At 44.6% G+C, this 22627-nt stretch overlaps 1 protein-coding gene across 1 annotated transcript in view; it reads right to left on the bottom strand.

Moving 5' to 3' along the window:
• Nucleotides 1-11545, bottom strand: part of Slc4a4 (solute carrier family 4 member 4) — a 321412-nt gene extending 309867 nt beyond the window's left edge. Inside the window, exon 1 of the mRNA XM_051170376.1 lies at nucleotides 11398-11545. The gene's annotated coding sequence lies outside the window, so the exon portion shown is untranslated. The remainder of the gene's footprint in view (nucleotides 1-11397) is intronic.
• Nucleotides 11546-22627: the final 11082 nt, after the last annotated feature.

The raw sequence follows: 22627 nt of genomic DNA, 5'->3' as shown, positions 1-22627 counted from the left end.
CGGGAGTTGCCGATGGTTTTGAGCCACCACGTCGGCGCTGGGAACTCAACCCAGGTCCTCTGGAAGAGCAGTCCACTGCTCCCTACCCACTGTACCGCCCCCTAGATACATCATAAAGTCAAACACCAGGACAAATAGTATTTGAAATCCCTCAGAAGAAAATAATTAAAGTCTCAAATATGCGTCCAAGTGTATTATTTTTCAGCATACTAAGGAATAGTGAAACATACTAAGGTTTCACTAGAAATGCTATACATTCAAACAAAAGATGAGCTAGAAATCACCGGAAATCGCCGTGCCTTCACATACATTGTAAGGCACGTTAACATACGCCTAACACGGAGATATAATAATATTCTCATGCCCAAAACTATTACTCTCACTCACTTATATATTTATATAACACCTTTCAAAGATTTTGTAAGAACATCTGAACTTAAAGCTCCAACTTCAACCTGCAAAATATGATCAACATAAAAAATAGTTTGAATGAGGAAGCAGCAAGTTAAAATGCCTTTTAGGAATCCTAAAAGTGGAGGAAGTTAGCCAGGCGGTGGTGGCGCACGCCTTTTAATCCCAGAATTCGGGAGGCAGAGGCAAGTGGATCCCTACGAGTTCAAGGCCAGCCTGGTCTCCAAAGGGAGTCCAGGACAGCCAAAGGCTACACAGAGAAACCCTGTCTCGAAAAAAAAAAAAAAAAAAAAAAAAAAAAAAACGAAAGTGGGGGAAGTTGGATAAAGGATATGGTGAAACTTTCTGCCCTACGTTTTTTACCACTTCTTCTTAGCCTATATGATTCTGAAAGAAGATGCTGGGACTGGAGATGTGACCCAATGCCTCGAAGTACCAGCGACACAATAAAAAGGGAGGGGCGCCACGGTTTGGATTCTAGCACCCAAGTAACAGTCAGTGCGATCAGCCAATGCCTGTAAGATCCGAGGGGTGTGATGGCCTCTTCTGGTCCTCACGCACAGACATGCACATGCACACGCACTCACACAGAAATATATTTTAAAAGCCCCTTCAGAACACTACTCATAATTTTACTGTCAAATAAGTAGTAAGATTGTGTACAACACAGAAACCAAATGAGGCAGGCATATCAAAATAGATTGTTTTCCAGGGGGTAATTACAGAAAACAAATACTTCTAACAAAGTTTTACCCCAAAGTTACTGGAGCCCAAACCTCATTAATAAGAAATTTCACAAGAAGTGTACTGAGGGGCAGGACAGCAATGTGCGTCAGCTACAACCTGCAGTCATTTCCTCTACAAGTCTAGTTCAGAGAAAGCAGGCATCCTAAGTTTGGTTTTTTTGGCTTGTTTTGTTTGTTTGTTTGTTTTAAGTTTTCCAAGTCAGGGTTTCTCTGTGTAGCCCTGGCTGTCCTGGACTCACTTTGTAGACCAGATTGGCCTTGAACTCATAGAGATCCTCCTGCCTCTGTCTCCCTGAGTGGCTGGGACTTCAGATCTAACTTGTGCAGCCATGGGCCACAGCACGAGAGATGCACACCTCAAACTGAGGAGGTACACGGCACAGAACAGCATGCCGCCCTGTGAGCGTGGTAAAGCGCGGAGGAAGGAACAATGGGGTGATCAGTTAGAACTCAGAGCCAAAAGTGGTGGCAGGAAAAGAAATCCGAACGCTTGAGCTTTATCTTCTTCTGATGATTTTAGATGTGTTTTCATTTTATTTCCTAATGCGTTTTCAAGGGAAACTATCTGATGGCGTTTTATCTAAATCCTTTGACACATCCCCATCCGCCTTCTCTTGTTCCCCTGGCAAAGAAGCTCAACTTGTAACCGCACGAATGTGTGAACTGTGTGTTCCTGCTTGATCTGCTAAGGCTCAGCATTTCCCTGAGGTGACTGACAGGGATCATCAGGGCTTCAACAAGCTCCCTACCAAGAGGCCCAGCTCTGCTAAGGGGTGCATGCTCATCTCACATTCCTAAGGCCACAGTCTCCAGAACTCAGAGGAATGAAGGAATGTGCCAAGCAGGGAAACTGCTGCTTTGCTGCGGCTGTGATCATGCACCTCCCAAGAAGTGGACCTCGGGAGTGCAGCCACCAATACCCAAGTTCCTGTAAAACGCGTGTTAAAGACATTAGGTCTATTCCTTCTACCAAGCCCCACAGACAGCAGCGCTCACTGCTGAGAACACTAGGAATGCAAACGTATATTCACTTCTCTTCTGCACCAGTTTAGACTCTAAAGTTGTCATAATCTAGCTCTTCAAAAACAGTTATCCTTTGGGCTGGAGAGACCGCTCAGCAGTAAAGACCACTAGCTGCTCTTCCAGAGGACCCAGCTTCAATTACCAGCACCCACATGGCAGCTCACAGCTGTCTTTAACTGTAGTTTCAGGAGCTCTGGGGCCCTCTTCTGGCCTCCTTGGGCACCTGCACCCCTGTGCACATACTCACGTGAGTATGTGCACGCGCATACACATCATACGAGATTTTAAAGCAATAAATCTTAATTTTAAACTACACACACACACACACACACACACACACACACACACACACACACACACCACTGTCCTTCAGAAAAGATCCATAATATCAATTTTTCAAAAACCCCAAGTGGCCAGGCGTGGTGGCGCACGCCTTTAATCCCAGCACTCGGGAAGCAGAGGCAGGCGGATCGCTGTGAGTTCGAGGCCAGCCTGATCTACAAAGTGAGTCCAGGATGGCCAAGGCTACACAGAGAAACCCTGTCTCGAAAAAACAAAAAAAAAAAAAAAAACCCAAGTGCTGAGTAGCCACCAGAAGGAGGACCCTTGCTGCCAGCGTAAATATAGCAGTAGCTGCATATGCCTGCATTTATTGGCATTAAGACCATCAGTTCAACCTCTCAGAAGGAAAGGTGTTTGCGAAGAGTAATTGTCTGAGGCACTAGTTTGCCAAGGCCAGGGTCACCCTTGGTGTTTATTCTCCTTTCCCGTTACATTATGCCTGCACCAGTAAACAAGGTCTGCCTACTATGAGCAGAAAAGTTCATTTCTCATTCAGTCATCCCATCCAGATCAAGCATACATGAAGCCTGCAGCTAAAACGTAAGCAGCCCTATAAATGCAACCTGGCGCACAATCCTGAACAACTGTGTTCCAGGCTCAGTAGAGAACCACAAAACAGATACACCTAAGTGAGGGGAACAAAGCAGCCAAGAGAGCTAACCGCCCTATAAAGCAAGTAAATAAATAGATAAGTACACCCCAATAAAAGAGAAAGAAGAAAAAAAATATCACCTTTGGGGTAACAAAAATGTAACCAGATGTCCACATAACAACCCGTCTTCCTTGAGCTGCCAGCCTGATTTGTAAAGTGAAACCCACTGATTAAGAGCAACACATGATCCTCAAAACACACACGTGGAGGCACGCGCATGCGCGCACACGCACATACATACACAGATTTAATTCTATTTATACTACAATAAAAATAACATCCCACAAGACCACCTGTTGTGGTTGTTGTTGTTTATGTGTTTGTTTGTTGTTTTTCGAGACAGGGTTTCTCTGTGTAACCTTGGCTGTCCTGGACTCGCTTTGTAGACCAGGCTGACCTTGAACTCACAGCAATCCGCTTGCCTCTGCCTCCCGAGTGCTGGGATTAAAGGCGTGCTGCGCCGCCGCCGCCGCCGCCGCCGCCGCCGCCGCCGCCGCCGCCGCCGCCGCCACCACCACCTCCCGGCAAGAATGACTCCTTAAAGTGAATCCATTGGCTGTGAAGCAAGAACCAGAGCTGCTGGTTCAGAGCGCTGGCAGGGGTGTGCTCTGCACCTTGACTTCAGTGCTACAACCTGCGTAGGTGAGAAACACTGTACACACACTGAGTGGAGAGGGTCCTTTACCAGCTCTGGCTTTCAGTTACTATGCATCCTTAAATGTTCACTTCTGTGTGCAACATGGCTTCCAAAGTTTCCACACTGGAGGAGCCACCACAGTATTCTAGATCTGGAAACTTGTTGCCTAGCACTCTAATTAAAGAAGCTAAAAATATGCAGTGTGTAGGCTTTGGGGGAATCTTCCATGCAGTGAAGAGCAATATAATCAGTCTTCAAGGGTGCTTTAGGTTTGGTGTGTGTTACATGGGGCGCAGACTTAATGTGACCCATATAATGAAGTGGGTAATCTCAAACTGCTGGCTGTCAGACTCACTTCCCAACCGAATGTTTGATAAGCGCTGTTCAGAAGTCAGCTTTATCAACAGAGAGTTAAAAAAGTCTTAGAGGAAAGGGGGCAAGACGCAGTTTTAGTTACTCAGAGGAAGAACCTAAGAAAGATAATGAAACATGTTGTTCATTCACACAGTTAAGCATTGATTAATATGCCAGCAATTGCTCTCGGCGCTGGCACAGCTCAAGGCAAGAATAAAGAACACTGCAGAACACACTGAGGATAATAACTAACATATGTAAAACTCGGAGCAAAGCTTAATAAACTTCATTTTTGTCGGTGCCTGGAAACGCCTCTGTGAGCTGAATTTTATAGTGACTTTGGTGAAGGAAAAAAATCAAATAAAACTGATTTTTTTTTTTTTTAATTTCCGAAATCAAACGAGAAGAGATTTGTGTCTTCGACTCCTGTCGGTCGACTCCTGTTAACTCTGAACGTATCTCCATCAAACACTGGGCAACGAGTGCCACCTGACTAGCTGAATGACTGTCATGTTGAGCTGCTGTTGAGGACAAGGCAAGTACTGCACGCCTTTGAGTAATGCTTCAAAGCTGGACTGTAGGCTATTTTTTAAGGAATTTCACAGATCCCTACCATTGGGACAGTCAAGTTTAAATGTCCCTATTCTCTTTATGTACTGAAAGTACTTAGCAGATGACAGGACTGATGAGCGAGTCTGCCTGACTAGCTGTGCTTTCAAAACAAGTAAATGCAGTTAACTTCCCAGGTGTTAAAACCTGGTGGCGCATGCCTTTAATCCCAACACTCAGGAGGCAGAGACAGGCTATTTGCTGTGAGTTCAAGGCCAGCCTAGTCTATAAAGCAAGTCTAGGACAGCCAAGGCTACACAGAGAAATCCTGTCTTGAAAAAACAAACAAACAAACAACAAAAAAAAAAACTTCCTTACTTGGGATAATATATTAGACAAAAACTTTAGGAGATATATATTCATTTATATATATATGTGTGTGTGTATGTATATATATACACATATATATGTGTGTGTATATATATACATATATATATGGATTAAACCAATGGTATGCCTGATAAACATTTGAAAAAGTACGTTTGACAATGTAAATGAAATTCATGATGCGATATACACGCACAGACCAGGTGAAATGTATAAAGCACATAAGAGCCCGTTTTTCACAGGAGGATGAATCTGCACCATCTACTAAACCAAAGCTAACAACCGAACTCAACACACGCTGAGTTCTCCACACTTACTTAAAGACGTACTCAAGAATACTCACATCAGCACGACTCATAATAAACACATATTGAAAACAACCCAAGTGTCCATCGAGAATGGAACAGATAAATGTGCCCTGCTAGTCACCAAAAGTAAAATGCCTCAGAACAATAAGAATAAACAAACTTTCCACACATGAACCGAGAATGAGTCTCCCAAACACAGCATCTAACAGAAATGAGACCCACAAGGCACACGCCACATCATGGCTGAGTTGTGGAAAATTGAGTAATAGGTAAAGTAACCTATGGCCTCAGAAGGGAGAAGTTACTGTCTACAGGGGAGGGGAGGGGAGGGTAGAGGAAGGGAGGAAAGGAGAGGGGAGGGAGGAAAGGGGAGGAGAGGAGAGGAGAGGGGAGGAGAGGGGAGGGGAGGGGAGGGGAGGGGAAGGGAGGGGAGGGGAGGGAAGGAGAGAAGAGGAGAGGAGAGGAGACGGGAGGGGAGGGGAGGGGAGGGGAGGCTTCTGAGGCTGCCACTGGCTTGCATCTTGATTGCTGGTTCCATGGATAGATTCACTCAAGTAGATTACTGAGCTATTTGATGATGTTTTAATGACATTGTGATGTTCTGGCTACACGTTGCACCTCAATAAAAATTTAAGCCCATGAGGCAGGGAAGAAGAGAGAAAAAGAAAGTAAAGAAAAAAAATAAATAATAAAAAATTTAAAAAAAGAAAGTAGAGAGGTGGGGGTGCTATACATGACACTATCAGGTCCCAGGTTCTATCCTTTAGTACTGTTGGCAGCCTTTTGTCTACTCTCGGCTCAGCATCTGCTGGGTACCTACAATCTCGGGCCATTTCTTCTCTCTACTTTCTTGTTTGCAGTTGCCTGTGATATTAGGGGTTGTGTAACAGTCATAAGTCAAATGTGCTTCACATGGGCAGACTCTAAGGGAGCTCCGGAGTGATGAGAGTCCTCCTCAGTATGACTTCTCTCTGCTGCTAAAGGCCTTTCTTGTGAGATAGCATGTCAAGTAGATGGCCATATTACTAGATCCCATGCAAGCAAAGTAATAGAAAAGGCCAGACCCCTCAACCTTACTCATTTGAAAACAATATAGTGCAGGCCATTTGCCAGGGAGAATAGTTACAAAGTCAAATAAGAACGTCCCACTTTCTAATAGTGACATTAGGAAACACTTTCCTACTATGTCACTGAAAAAAAAGAACAGGTTTCAATACAATGTAGCCCTTTCTCTTTTTGCTTTTCTGGTTGTTTTACTTTAATGCCTCCCAAAAGTATCCCAGAAACTCTACCTAAAGCTTTTCTAAGCTTTCTAATACAAATTCAACAAAGCAACAAGAAGAGGAAAAAAATAAAAAAATAAAAAAAACTCCAAGCTGTCAGTTGTCGACTTACGTCCTTCGAAGTCTTAACTTCCTGTAATTTACTTTTGTGTAAATTCTCCATGGAAATAAACTTAGCTCCCAAGACTGAAGCTAAAATGGATACAGCCAAACTGAAAAATCTAGCGGGGACAACATATGTTGAGCATTGTAGAATCTAGAACCTCAAAGTCTCGGAGCAAGTGGGCACTGCTGATGGGCGGGGCTGCCTGGAGGCAGTAAAGAATGTTGCATGCAGCCGAACAAGCTTTCTTCAGCTTTGCTCTCCTCCTGTGTGACTAAGATAATACCATCCACTCCACTACAGTCATTTGATGAAGATGTACCAGCATTCTGCAGATAGAGTGGGCACTCCAATAACTCTCCGGGATGTTTTTTAAAGGTAAAGTTCTCTGTCTTGGCTTTCTAGTCCTCCCGGTACGCATGATAACACCTTCCATGGGCTTGGTTTTCAGGAGGAAGTGCCATGTTTTGGATCCACAAACAACAGATGAAACCGGCTTCACCATTGCTACTATTACTATTTCTACTGCCATCTTTTTGTTTGCTTGTTTGTTTTGTTCTGTTTGCTTGAGACAAGGTTTCTCCATGTAACAGGCCTGGCTGTCCTCGGACTCTCTTTGTAGACCAGGCTGGCCTCAAACTCACAGAGATCTGCCTGCCTCTGCCTCTGCCTTCCGAGTGCTGGGATTAACGGTGGGGCGCCACCATGCCCCATCTTACTGCCATCTTTTTTTTAATACATCTCCTAATTCAGAGGCAATAAAGACATTGTTACTAAGGAATACAGCACCGTGACCTTCCTGTGTAAGACGGGAAGAAACACTTTGTCGCTCCCTTCTTGTGGCCTGAAAACAAAGGCCTCACCATGCATTCCCTTCCCTCACCTTCTTTTTGGTGCCTCGTTAATTGACATTTCCGCTCACCACTGAGGCCAGAGAAATGCAGTGCAAGTCAATGCCTCGGGGTCATTACAGTAGTAGTAAAATGAGCCACCTCTGGGTTTGTATGGTCTTTGTGCAGAAATATGCAAATTAGACAGTGCTGTGTAAAAGACTATGTGCATCTATAGCTGGAAAAATAGCTAAGGACATGTAGTGGTGGGTATATGAAATACCTTCAAGTTAGGGCTGGAGAGATGGCTCAGAGGTTTAAGAGCACCGTCTGCTCTTCCAAAGATCCCAAGTTCAATCCCCAGCAACCAGCTGGTGGCTTACAACCACCTGTAATGAGAGCTGGTGCCTTCTTGTGGTGGGCAGGCACACGTGTGCACAGAATAATGTATAAATAATAAATAAATCTTTTTTTAAAATACCTTCAAGTTAGGACATGAGCATTTGTAACAAAAATGTACCAAGTGTGTAAATATTGGGATATAGGCAAAAAAAAATTATGTATACAATGTACCCTTGATGTTATATCAGTTTATCTCCTAAAAATACCTATACACACAAGCAGTAATATCTAGTTTGGTAAAGCATTATTTGGTCCCTGGGTATTCTTCGCCTGCTTATTTTGCTAAAGGACTCCATTAAAAACAAATGTCATGGGCCGAAAGTCATCCTAAAAAGAACAACATCAAACAAGGTAAGCATTCTGCTTGCAGCTTCCTCTGGCCGAACAGTCATGTACCATGGTTGAAGAAGAAAAAAAAAAAAACAAAACAAAAAACTTGGAAGCATTAATCACCATTCGATTTTCCTGTTCTCCACTGTTCTTTCCAATCCAGCCCTGATTATGCATCAGATCCAGGCTTAGGACTTTATTCCTACTGTTGAAAATGAACACCAGGGAACCAGCTGCCAGGAGTGTCTGAGCTCTGCTTCAGCAGCAGTGAACTCTCCCAGGGTTGGCTCCCCTAACAATGGCAGTCCTCGCAGACCACAGCGCCCTCAGAGGCAGGCAGGGAGAGCTGGTTGTCTGCAGGGATTCACCAGCTAAAGTGTGCTCCCTTTCCTTCCTTAGGTGCTGTGTCTTCCTTTTAAGATGTGAGCTATGGCCAGACTCTTGCGCATGCTATGGGAACAAGAGATCAGAATCTTCAAATTGCACTTGCCAGAGCTCAGTGATAAATGAGATTACCAGCAGGGTGTGCTGGGAGATATCCCAAAGCTTGCCTGGTTTCTAACACTTTTCTTTCCCTCTCCTACAATTGCCTGTCTCGCTCTTAAACAATAGTTCTATAAATCCAAACGTCTTCTAATCATTTAAAACAACAGCACCTGCATGCAAACATTGCAAGTTCTCTTATGCTGACAAAGTGAACTAAAAGAAATGCACCAATAAATTGAGCCTACTTCTTTTTTTTTTTTTTTTTTTTTTTTTTTTTTTTAAGATTTATTTATTTATTATTATGTATATAGTGTTCTGTCTACATGTACACCTGAAGGCCAGAAGAGGGCATCAGAATACATTACAGATGGTTGTAAACCACCATGTAGTTGCTGGGAATTGAACTCAGGACCTTTGGAAGAGCAGGCAGCACTCTTAACCACTGAGCCATCTCTCCAGCCCCTAAATAAATCTTTTTCTTTTTTTTTTTTTTTTTGGTTTTTCGAGACAGGGTCTCTCTGTGTAGCCTTGGCCATCCTGAACTCACTTTGTAGACCAGGCTGGCCTCGAACTCACAGCGATTCGCCTGCCTCTGCCTCCCGAGTGCTGGGATTAAAGGCGTGCGCCACCACGCCCGGCTGAGCCTACTTCTGATCACCTGAAAGGCTTACGTTCTCTGTATGTATTTTTAAGTCTTCAAAAATAGCCACCAAATAGATAATGATACTGAAAATTTCATGCCACAAAACTAATGCAAAGGGTTGAGGTTTTCTGCTTTCTCAAATATACCTGCCACTACCAAAATATCCCATTTTCTATCTCTCACCCCATCTGTACAGATGCCCTAACGTCTCAAGAATTCATAGCAGTCCTATGTTTTCTATCCTATGTACGTTTGGGAGGTTTTGTGCCATCTTGCCTAGACTCGGAAATAAAGGTAAAACCATTCAGTTTCACAACCTAACATAAGAGAGCAGCATACTATTTAGATTTAACTTTAAAATGAAAGTAAAAGTTTTTATCTGTTATGAAAGCTTTCGAAGCAGGCAGGCTTCCATTGAATGAAGTACAAATAACCTCATCTAAGTACAATAATGACTGGAAAGTAACGTCACTGTGACAGACACAAGGACCAAAGTTCTTAGAAACGTTTTTTGAAGCCACCCAGTACTGGCCTGGCTACCAGTGAGAGTCTATTCAAATAAAAATGAAAATAAGCTCTAGTGAGCAATACACACTTCAATTCAGATAATACTGCATGCAGCCCTAAGTTCGCGATAAAGAAAGGGAAAGTTCTGTGCAGTGCAGCACCTCAAGAGCGAGCCTCTCCAGGATTCAAGGCTGTGTGTACGGCAGCCTGGTGTCAAGGAGTTATGACCAGGAGCAAGTCTGTCTGACACTAAAGTGAAAGGGAAGAGAGGAGTGAGTGGAAAGCAGGTGAGAAAAGTCTTTCAGCACTTCAGCTTCAGACTGGAAGAACTTGCTGCAGGCGACCAAGCTGAGAAGGTGGGGCCTCCAGGAGTGAAGGACGGCAAAACTACAGTGACTGGGGAGAAGTGCACTACGGTGCTAGAACCCGGAGCAGAAATGCTTCCTTGGCGTTTCCCCAAGTTGAGGTTTTCTTTTTTTCCCCTTTTGTTCTTGGAGAACTTTCCTCTCTGTGGCGCTTGCTGCAGTTAGCTGCTGTTGCTCAGCGGCTGTTATTAACAGACTGGTAAAGGCTAAGTAAAATGCACTTAAGAAAGGAATCACCTGTCCTTGCCAAGATGTACAAGCTGCCCAGTACCTGTGCAGAGCTTCCCCCATCGCCAGCCAACAGAAATCCCAGTTTAACCTCTGTCTCTCCCTTGCAAATAAATGTGCGCCCCTTGCAGAGAATCTGCCTGACTCACCCCCGCCTCTGGCGTGCCAGGGAGAGATGCAACTGCCCGATCCTGGAGCGCAAAGGAGAGTGGAGACTACGGCCTCGATGGCTCCCCAACCTCCGCAGCTTAAGGATCTGGGGGTGTGCCCCCCCTCAGGCAGGTTCCCAGCGAAACTGTGACCACCCGGGCTCTGGGGAACACAAGTGTCACTGCTCCCGAGCCCAGCCGGGGCGTCCACTGGCCCCACAGCCGTGGCAACAACGCCCGGTTACGTGCAGGCGGCTATGCAGTAGGGGCAAAAGAGAACCACCCAAACTCGTCATCTGAACTCTTAAGACGGAATAAAAAGTACTTTTTCCGCAGCAGCAGCAGCAGCAGCGGTGTCCACACTTGGCGGGCGCCCAGTCCAGGGGATGCCTGGCCCGCCACTGCTCTCTCTCTCTCTCTCTCTCTCTCTCTCTCTCTCTCTCTCTCTCTCTCTCTCTCTCTCTCTCTCTCTCTCTCTCTCTCTCTCTCTCTCTCTCCTTTCTCCCTCTTTCTCTGTCTGCGTCCCTCCCTGGACACGGCGAGGCCGCCAGCGCGCGCTGCGGGACCAGCCCCGGGGCCCGCGCCCGCCACCCCAGTACCCACGGCGCGGGTGAGACTTAGGGACGTGGCCGACCCTCCCAGCCACCGCTCGGGCCACTCACCTCCTAGGGTCGGGCTTCCGTCGCTCCTCCAGCTTGGCGACTGAGTGTGAGGCTGCAGCGGCCGCCGCCGCCGCTGCCGCCGCCGCTTTCGCCGCCACCTCGGCCGCCGCTGCCACCTAAGCTCTGCCCCGCGCGCCGCCGGGGCTGGAGGCGGGGGACTGTGGGGACTCGGGCGGCGTGGGCTGGGAAGTTGGCGCGGCCGGTCGCAGCGCGCACGGGGCAGCAGTCGTAACTTTGGCGCGGGGTGGGTGCGCGCTGCGCCGGGGAGGCGGCGGAGGGGCGAAGGCAGCGGCGGGAGGGTCCGCCCCCGCGGGGAGGGAGCGGCGACGCGGAGCGGAGGTGCGGGCCTCCGGGAGGGAAGGGCGGCAGCCGGGCGGCTCCACTCTACTCTGCCTCCCGCAGCTCCCGCGTGTGCGCCCGACTCTCCGTGTGGCTGCCGGGAACCGACGCTGCAGCCGGGGTCGGGCTCGGGGATGGGCTAGGCGGCCGAAGCTGTGCGGCGAGCGCCAGCCCGCGATCCATATTTAAAGAGGCGAGTGGCCTCGGCCGGCCCCCTGCCCTGCCCTCGCTCCCGCCCGCCCGGCCCCCTAGGCTCCCGGCCGCTGCTTGGCGTCACCCGCCTGGGCTTCGGCCGCGGGGAGGGGCCTCGGGCCGCGCCGCCCCCCGGGGGGGGGGGGGACTCAGTGCGCGGCGCCCGCCCCGGAGCTTGGAGGGGGGGGATCTGGCTCGCGACCCCGCAGCTTGGCCTAGCCTGGCTCTTCTAGGGCCCAGAGCCAGCTGCAAGGTTCAATGTTTCATCCTGCTGGCCTCAGTCCCCCCACACACACAAGGGAAGAACCTGAAGTTGCCTGCGTTTCCCAACCCAGATGTTCTGTTTGCTGCTCTACAAAACTTGGGGCGTGTTGATAAAGAAAGTGCTGTCAGCTCTCAGGATCAAGTCACCTTACTTTTTCTTTATTGGCAAAGGGTGTCTGGGAACAACGTGGACCTCCACCTTGCCTTTCATAATGTCGCTGTCTGGAGTTAGCGGAACACCCTTAGCCATCCAAGGAGGGGGTTCTTGAGTTTGCAAAATGATCTTTCACATTTACTACGCTGCCGAAGCTAATTAAGTACCCTCTGCCAAGTAAATCACAGTATGTCAATGGCCCAGCACAGTTAAGAAATCTCTAATGTTCTGAAGCCTACTATAGCGTGGCCATTTAATGGACTTACACCATACAGTATATGGTGCAAGCATGTCTGTATTTCCTTGTTCATGCATATTACATGTAAAAGTCACTGTTCAGACTTCACGCGGCCACCCAAACACATAAGCCTGAGAAGTCACTTCACGTTCAGATTGTTGCTTCCAACACTTCCTCCGGAGCAGGTGATAAGACACCAGAGAGGGGGGACAATGGGGACAGAAGGTGAAAGAGATTAAATGGCAGAGGCACTATTCTTTTGAAGCAGATACAGAGCTTGTGTTTGGGGAAAGCTGGTGTGTCTAAAACCCTTACTCAACACTCAACAGGCACTGGGAACCACCCCAAGTTGCCTAATGTCTGAAATTAAAATGCACTAATGTCATGTGTTGGGCTGTTGTCGTTGTCATATCTGGTTTGCCTTCGTGTTCACACATTCTACACAGCCTACTGCAGCGACAGGGACAATTGAAAAGTGAAGTGGGAACAAAATGTGACCTTTAAGTCTCCCCCCTGAGTAATTATATTTTGTCTCTAGACCAATGTTTAAAGTAACTGTCACTCCTAAACACACAGCAAGAGTCAGCAACCCCAAAGCTGGTGAGCAAAAAGAAATCACTTTCGTATTAAGAATTTGCCACTGCTGATCAGCAGTTTTTCACACCGTGGATTATGTATTTCAACATAGCTGGCAATTTCTCATTATAGTCGTGAACCAGCCATGAATAGGCAGCTTTGGTAACTGTCTGAGAAAGGAAAAGTCCAAGAAAGACATTTTCCATGTACTTGCCTGCAAAATATGTCAAAATGCCCTTCATGCAAATTGATAGGTAACCCCTGGAGACATTTTATTATCAAGATTGGCAAGAATTTACCCTGTAAGGGGGTATAGAGCTGGCGAGCAGGGTGGGGGGCTGAGGAGAGAATGAGAGCACTGTGGGGTGAAATTTGGTATGTGTCTTAAATTAATGAGAAAAGAATTAGCCTTGGCAGGCAGCCCACTGGCTCTGTTATCACTCTCCACTTGGTGTTTGCTATCCCACAATTAAAAAAGCATGTTCCATTTCCTTTCCTATCGATTATTGTCCAGTAATTGAGATTCATGCGATTTGCTTGGAAAGGTCACGATTAACTTTTTGTTAATTGTGTGTGTGTGTGGTCAGTCACCTTTGCTTTTGCGTTCTGGGTAAGCACAATAAAAACTGAGGGGCTTGGTTTTGGGTTTTTTCACCCCCCACACCTGTCCTAAAATATGTGCTATCTCCTTTGATTCTCATAAAGCCAAGGAAAGATTGATTTGTTCATTTTGTCTTACGGCTCACAAAGTTTGAGGGAGAAAGGAATGAACAGGAAAAGCTGGGTGTAGCAGAACACACCTGCAGTCCCAACATTTCGGAAGTAGTATCAGGAAGACTACAGGTTTCAGGCCAGCCTGGGCAACCTAGTGAGTTCAGAGCCAGCCTGGGATATATTGCAAAGCTTGGTTGAATATCCAGAAGAAAAACAAAGATTGGCAAAATTGGTATAATCTTAACTGGTAATGGTTTGTTTGCTTTTTGACCAATAATTCCCTGTGCTTTATAGCCCTCTGAACTACCCGTTTACTATGTAGTTTATTAATCAAATTTCTTTCCCATCCGAGCATGGTCCTAAGCAGGCACACAGAGAAAAGTGTCTGGAGGAAGCTTTGTTTCAATGACAAGCGCCATCTAGTGGCAGCAGGTGATAAAGCGTCCTGCCTTGGAGAACACGGATTAAAAAGTTTCTGAAGACTTGGTCGCGTCAGAGGAGAGCATGACTGTACTAACATAACAGAACTAGCAGGCTTGCTATTACTATTACTCGTAGAGTGGAAGTAAGGCACAGAGATGACCTGCAGATAGGATTATCACCGTAGCGTTTTCTCAGTCTTTGTGTAATTTTTACTAGGTCCTAAAGACTTCTGTATTTAAGTTGCTTTCATTTCAGAAAATAAAAAAAGGGATGCTTGCTGCTATTTATTCACTATACAGTGAGACGTAAACACATTTTATTAGAGTCTTTTCATTATCTTATAGGACAAAAGGGTAGAAATATCATTGAATATTTATTCTGAAGTTATTAAAAAAAAATATGTACCATTCATCTGAAGCCCACAAGGGACCTAAACAGAAAGGTGGCGGATGATACAGTGTATTTTGTTGCCTCCAGAAGTTAAGGGCTGATTTTTTTTTTAATGTTCCTCCTTTGGAGTTTTAAACAGGCCACTCACTCATTTGTACAAGTGCTGATATTTGTTTTGACTTAGAGTTGTTTTGCTAGTAAACAGTCATGCCACAGCGAGTCGCTGAAGTTCCCACTCTTACATCAGGGTAGCCACTGCCTTAAAGTGAGAGCAAGAAGCTCAGGGCTTTTCCTTCTTGCTCTGCAACCTGAAGAGGTGGGGTCCGAGGAGGGAAGAGGAGGAGAGGGAGCGGCAGGGAAGAGGAAGGAAGGGCACAGGAGGGGAGGGAGAGAGACAAATTTTGGGTGGTCTGATCAGCGGTTCATTTCTCTTTTACTTGGACTCAAAAAAGTTCATATTCAATGTGACAAATTCCTGAATAAATTCAACTAACCAAGATTTATAATGTACATTCCCTTCTACAAACTTTGGGTTTAAAAATAGCTGCAGCCCCTTTTTATGAGGTGAGGAGGAAGGTGAAGATGGTTTTTGCAAACTTGTCAGCATGGCATGAGCAGGGGAAATAATTTTATTTGGTTAAACATGTGTCATAAGCTGCTTTACAGCTTTAACAGCTAATCTGCAAACCATACCCAACTGTCATTTTTTTTAGAACAAATGCCTAAAATCAAATATTAGGAGAGATGCTGACTGCTAAAAAAAAAAAAAAAAAAAAAAAAAAAAAACCAGGATCCTATCTCTGATGAAGTGAAAGGCAAGATATTCAGCCTCTCCTAGCTTTGATTCTCTTAGCAGTAAAATTAAGGGGTGTAAATTACCCAAAGTGTAATAACTCCATTAGGGATACCAGAATAGTTTCCTCTGATGAGATTGGAACAATATAGCAATAGAGAAATATGCAAATCTTTCCCAGTGCTATTGACGCGTTTGTCATGAGGCACTGGTTGGTAACCTTAGGCAAGTCTTCCCGTCTCTCCCTCCTACAGGAATCCTCTCATAGATCCAAATAACACAGGACACAGGCTTCTCTGTTCAGGGGAGAGGGAAAACACTTGAAACAAGCTCTTCTGGGCCATTAAAACCTATAGAGAATTATGTCAAAGTACTCTGCCAAATGGACCCTGACTCTGTGTGCGTGTGTGTGTGTGTGTGTGTGTGTGTGTGTCTGTGTGTGTGTGTGTGTGTGTGTGTGTGTGTGTGTGTGTGCGCGCGTGCACAGCTTCCCCTCAGACACACAGGTGTTTGTGCTTTGTGTCGCACTAGCCTCCCACCTCTTTGGGAGATGACTAAGCCCAGATGGCAAGCTACTTCAAAGTCGCCCTTGCCTTTCTGCCTGTGGCTTGAACGGTGTAGATCAGCTGTCCCATCACTCAGAAGCATGTTCCCCTGTAGGCTGACCCGCCAGTAGATAGAACTGGTCCCGGCCCATTCACATCCCTAAAGCACCTGGGTCTACTTTCCAGTAACTAACAGCATTGCAGGTCCACATCAGCCAGATGTTCGTTCGTGTGGCGGATGTTGCAAGATGAAAATATGAATAATAAAATTGTGCCCTTCCCCCCAGGAAAGAACTTTCTGAGGAAAATTGTCATAAGGTGTCCAGTTTTGTTCTCCTGACCAAAAGCTACTTGATTCCCAACAGTACACACAGGTCATCCATACAAGTAATGTGTGTGTGTGTGTGTGTGTGTGTGTGTGTGTGTGTGTGTGTGTGTGTGTTTCCCCAAGTACTGTCCGCCTTTTTTTTTTTTTTCTTTTGAAATGGTGTGTCTCACTGGCTCTAAGCTCATCAATAAAGCCAAGAGATATGATAGAGCTCACAAGACAGGGAGACCTGCTCTCCTGCGGGTGGAGGAGCAGCCTGCTAAGGAACGGTGCTGCATATGGAGGGTGTACGGGATGGCGACGCTGAACAGCAGCTTAATAAGACAAATGGCATGTGGCAGTGCCTGACACGTGGCAGGAACTCAATACCTTATAAAATAGATGTTCCTACTCCGTCTTGTTTAGAAATTAAAAAATAAAGACGTTTACTTCACCACAGCGTGTCTTTATGATCAAAATATTTCGGAGACCGCAGTATCTTTAAGACAGCATTCTTCTTACACAGTAACTTGTAGACTACATCACGGTATTTATCTGTGTGTGCACAAAAGATGCTGTGAAGGAGAAAAAGAGCAGATAAAAGCCACCTTTGCCTCCAGGGAAGGAAATTAGATGAAGAGGAACCAGTGTGGGAAGAAGCCTTTTCATTGAATTGTTTGTGCTTGGGAGGAATTTGAACCGTAAAAGCAGGTTGCTGATTCTTAATGAAAGTTGGAATTGGAAACATGTACATAAACCCATCTACATGTCTGATGATGTTTCTGTATTAATGAGTATATGCTCTAATGAGTACACCCATATGACAGACAAAGTGGGACACAAGAGTCACTGGCCCCTCAGTGACAGTGCTCTCACGAGGTCCAGCCACATCAGTGTGGAGACCAAATATCTTCAAAAGGATGATTTTTGTGTGTGCAAATAAACTATGAAATTTTAAAGTCAAAATTATCAGACATCTTGCTTTACTTCTGATTAGAGCAATTGCATTTGAAATTTTTGGTTTTTCCATTATAGTAAATCAATGAGGTTTCATTATTTTGAAACAGAAACATGAAATAAGAGATGGAACAATAATTTTTTAAAAATACCTTCTTTCATAGAAAACCACTAATGTTTTCATACATTTTTATAATTGCATAATTTAAATTTGTGGTTTTCAGCTGATTGACCGACCATATTACGGGTTTTCTTAATGGTGTGGTTTTGAGGCTAATTCTGTCTGAGGACAGTCTCAGCATATAATACAAGCTTTTAAAAACAAGGCCAGGAAGTCAGGGCGTTCATCCGACAGCCCATCTTTCTGAGTCATTGAATAGTGCTTTTCACTCATTGCAGCACAGTTTCAGACGCTCTCCACTTAGAGACTGGGTCCTCTACTGATATCGGCCACTACCTGGCAACAAAAATCTTGATGGCCTCAAAACAGTAATAGTAATAGCCCAGCACTACCACCACGTTCCACGGGCTGTTCAATAAGTTAGCTTGTCTAAAGCATTGTTGGTTGGCGACATCAGTCCTGTCTTGAGAAGAAGCTGTGTGGCTTCCCAAATCCCCCAGTTTATAGTCATCTCTTGTCACACGTCCTTGAACTCAGAGCAAGTTTGCCGTGGGAGTTGGTCTTTCTCTGGGAACCTAAACGTCTGACTTAGAAGAGTCAGTTAATTGGTGGTGAAATCCACCCGAGGACCACATCAAAACTGCATCCAATTCTCAGACTCAGCTGGGCCTGCCGGAGCATGCATGTATTTCTGAGCACTCTGTTTTGCAGATGCAGAGGTTCAGTCAGAGTTTGGAAATGATGCTGTATCTTGGTTTTATTTTCTTGTTTAGCGTGACTGCAGGCCAGCCATGGGGGGCGGGGAGGGGGCACTCATCTGTAACATCAGCATTTACCTAGCAGAGTTAAGAGGATCACTATGTTTGAGGTTAGCCCAGGCTACTTCCAGACCAGCCAAAGCTACATAAGCCCCTTGCTTCTCATTGCAATTACACATATGTATCTCCTGTCCACACTCCTTCTACTGGGGTGCATGGTGGTGTACAACATGTTCAAAAGCCATCACTATCGGCCTATGGACTGGTTAGACCACCGTATTTGCTTGCACTTCGACTTTTAACTTTTTGACTTTTCATTTTAAAAGAGAGAGGGGAGATAACCATCTTCTGGGTGTTGGTATTGCAGGGCTGTGTCTGATGATTTGATGTCTAGATGCTGAGCCTGGACCAAGAAATATTTAACCCTACATTATATTTAAGTGATCATTCATTAAAAAAAAATAATAATAATAACACCTCACCCTAAGTTACACAGAAATTGGTGATGAATTTTAACATGTGTCTTTCAGTGGGCAATTCCTGTTTACACCTAAAAAAAAAAAAAAAGCGGCATTTAATGAAAATGTATCAGAATATGTAGCACAAATCGGAAACTGGAATAAGGAGAATTTGCTCAAATTATTGGTAGGTAAATTCTTTTCCTGTGAGGTTTTCTTCTGAGTGCTAAAGCAACACACTTTGATCCTTTGTGGGACATAGCCCCCCCCCCTTTCTCAGGTTCCTATTTCTTCATGTATTTAGTATATATGGAGCCAGTAGCCTAGTGTCCTAGACCAAAGGATGAATAAAAGAAATTGCATGAAGAACGATGGAGGAAAGGAAAGAAAAGAAAAAGGGAGGGGGAGGGAAGGAGGAAGAAAGGAAGGAAGGAAGGAAGGAAGGAAGGAAGGAAGGAAGTGAGCCAAAAGAACAAAGCAGGAGCATTCTGAACAGCTCTCTCTGCCTAGTCGGGAGCCTCAAATTCTGTGCTTGTTTCTTTCATTAAATTAAAAGTATAATGTATTGACTGTTTATTTAAGACTTCATCCATGCTGGCAAGAGTAAAAGACTTTCCACTTAGAGAAGCAACTGTTCAAATCTTACCCTGACACTGCAGTTCTTATTTGGAATAAAAAGCAAAGTAATCAAGAAAATGGGGGTGATATTTCAGAGAATCTCCAAGAAAATATTCCATACAAGGCATGGTGGGGCTGTGCTAACGAATTGATGGACCATCATTCTAGACAATGGAAACAGGCCAAGGTAATACTAAAATAATGAAGCCAATAAATCCAATGTTACATTCAATAAGAGATGATTGCTGCTTTTGCCACTTACTTCCTAATCTTCATAGAAACTTTGTACAAGTTATTTTTTTTAATCCTTATATTGTTCAGCTGAAGAGATGGGCTTAGAAATAAATGACGTGATCGTCTAAAGGCTCCACGGCGGTTAACTTCTTGGCCCACCTCAATCAGCAAGATAGAACAAACAAGAAGCCTCTATTGGTTCTTCATCAGCCACTGAAAGAAGACCAAGTTCCTCTGCTTGGATTTCCTAGCTTTCTATATTCTAGCTTCGATTGGCTGGAATGGCCCCAGATCCCACATTCAGCTCAGTGTTCCATTCAGCCTATTTCCTTATCATGCCATTTATCTTCCTGGGCCCAGTCCCTTTCTCAGGCCATTTATGTTAATGAAATGCTTTCGTTTCCTCCACTTCAAGCTCTGCCCGTTGAAAGCCTGACTTTTAAACCTCCAGTTCAAGCGCTGTTTCAACCTGATGCTTTTCACCCATTAGTTCAGCCCTGTGGTGGCTAATCATCACTGTCAACTTGGTGAAATTCAGAATCACCACGGAAATTCACATCTGGGCACATCTGGGCACATCTGGGCACATCTGGGCACATCTGGGCACATCTGGGCACATCTGGGAGTGGTTTTCTAGCACCATTTCATGGGTTAGGGTCTTGGACTGAAGAGGAAAACACAGAAAAAGAGTGGGGCATAAGTATCTATCTCCCTTTCTGCTTCCTGACTTTGGATGGCTATGACCAGCCACCTCACACCCCTGCCACCGGGCTGTCCTTGCCATAATGGACAGTACACTCCACCCATGAGTCAAACCAAACACTTCCTTCCTTACAGGGTATTTGTCACAATAATAAGAACTGTAACTAATCAAGTATTAAAGATCTCTTTCTCTGTCTCTGTCTCTGTCTGTCTGTCTGTCTCCCCTACCCCTGTCTCTCTGTCTCTCTCTGTGTCTGTCTCTCTCTCTCTGTCTCTCTCTCTGTCACTCTGTCTCTCTCTCTCTTTTCTCCCCCCCCCCTTTACAGAGAACATTTAAATGTGCCATTTTATTATTCTACCTTCACCACACATTGAAGCTTTTAATAAATTGTCTTCTCCTCCCCCTCCCCAAAACCTGTTAGTTGTAAAGGTAAGACATGTGTCTTAAAATATGTATTGTTTATATCTTTCATATGATCCCATACTAACAATGGTCTTCTGTTAAAACAGACGAGTCAGACCTGTGAGATGGCTCAAAAGGTAAAGGTGCTTGCCCCCCAATTATATAAGCATAGAGTCATGGGTTTGATCCCCAGAGACCATAAAGTACTAAAGGAGAGAATAGATTTCACAAACATTGTTCTTGCACCTCCACCTTCACGGTAGCTAATGTGCCACTCCCATGTACAGCGTGTGTGCATATGCTCACACATACAGCAGCAGCAGCACTGGCATCGCTCATAATAACTGTTTGAATTTTTCAATCAAAAGCTGAATAAATGAAGCAATGAATAAATGAAAGTGAAAGAAAAACAATTACAAGTTAGATATGATAAGAGCCCCTCCTAGAAAGAATGAACACAGAAAGCACTTGGCATTTTTATTTTTCATAGTCTGTTATATAAAAGTCATCTTTTAAGAAGTTGTAGGGTTGGATAAAATGTGGGTGAATATTCATGGAGACCGAGGCACATGATTTCATCTGTGTTGAACCATTTTGCACTCATTTATTCAAACAAATGTTCATGGACTTGCCCAGATTCCTCAAGACCCAGCAAGTATTGAAGAAATAGATGAGCAAGACAGACAAGATCACTGACTAGAAGGAACTTAAATTCTAATGGGAAAAGAGACAGTGAGTAATAAGCAAACATAAAGTAAGTTGTATCATGGAATACTAAAGGAGAGAATCCTGTGATGAAGCGATTGAGGTTCACTGCCCCAAAGGCATAACATAGCAGCAGTAGCTGGTTGAATGAGGCAGCTGCACTGGACTATGTAGGGAAAGCCATCCAGGTAGATGAAACAGAAAAGTCAAAGACACTTGAAGGCAGAAGAACAGAAAGGGGTGGGTAATGGTGGGGCACGATGGCCAAAGGAAACAGGCGTGGCATCTGGAGGAAGAGGAAGGTGCCTTATCTCACAGGGAGCTACATATCCAGGAAGGAATTGCGGTCTTATTAGAAGATCGATCTGAATCTACTGAAAATTTGTAAACAAGGATGACATGTGCTCACATTAAGGCACTGCAAAGTTTACTTTTAGAACTGAGTGGAGAATAGATTGGAGCAGAAGATAGAGTGCCTTGTGGAGTGTTGTAGTCTGAATAGTGACCCTCTACAAAGCTCACAAAGTGACTTACTGCCACTGCAAACATAGTAAGATATTAAGACTTCAAAGGAGCAATGAGACTGGCGCTTTTATAAAACATGAGTCAGTCTCTTTCTCTCTCTCTCTCTCTCTCTCTCTCTCTCTCTCTCTCTCTCTCTCTCTCTCTCTCTCTTCTTGTTTTTTTCCCATTCTATTGATTCCTTTACTGATTTTAAATGGTCTAGTGATTTTGGGTTTAACTTGTACTTTTCCCAGTATTCTACAGTGCATCATTAAGTTGTTTATTTGATATCTCTCTGGTTTCTTCATGTAGGTAGTAGGGGCTATAAATGTACCTCTTAGAACTTCTTCTATTGTATCTCATAGGTTTGGGCATGCTGTGCTTTAATTTTCATTTGATTCTAGGATTTTTTTTTAATGTCCTTCTTTATTTATTCAATAGTACATTCCTCAGCCAATAGTGCTCTGTTTAATCTCCTAGAATTTGTGTAAGTTCTAAGATTTCTTCTGCTATTTACTTGTAATCTCATTCCATTACAATCAGATAGGATATAAGAAGTTGTTTCAATTTTCCTGTGCTTATTGAGATCTGCTTTATGCCATAACCCACTATTTCTCTTGGAGAAAGTTCCATGAGCTGCTGAGAAAAACATGTATTCGGCATTTTTTGGATGAAATATTCTGTACATCGTGTTAAGTCCTCTTGATCTATGATGTCTTCTAACATTCATATTTCTGTTTACTTTTTTTTTTTTTTATAGAGAAGTCCTGTCAATCCGTAGGAGGGGAGTATTGATGTCATCTGCTACTATTTTACTAGGGTTACTTTACGGCTT

Source organism: Acomys russatus, chromosome 28 (assembly GCF_903995435.1).
Source record: "Acomys russatus chromosome 28, mAcoRus1.1, whole genome shotgun sequence".
Lineage (NCBI taxonomy): Eukaryota > Metazoa > Chordata > Mammalia > Rodentia > Muridae > Acomys > Acomys russatus.
Note: the sequence above shows the minus strand (reverse complement) of the source record. Positions and strands in the feature narration are given on the sequence as shown.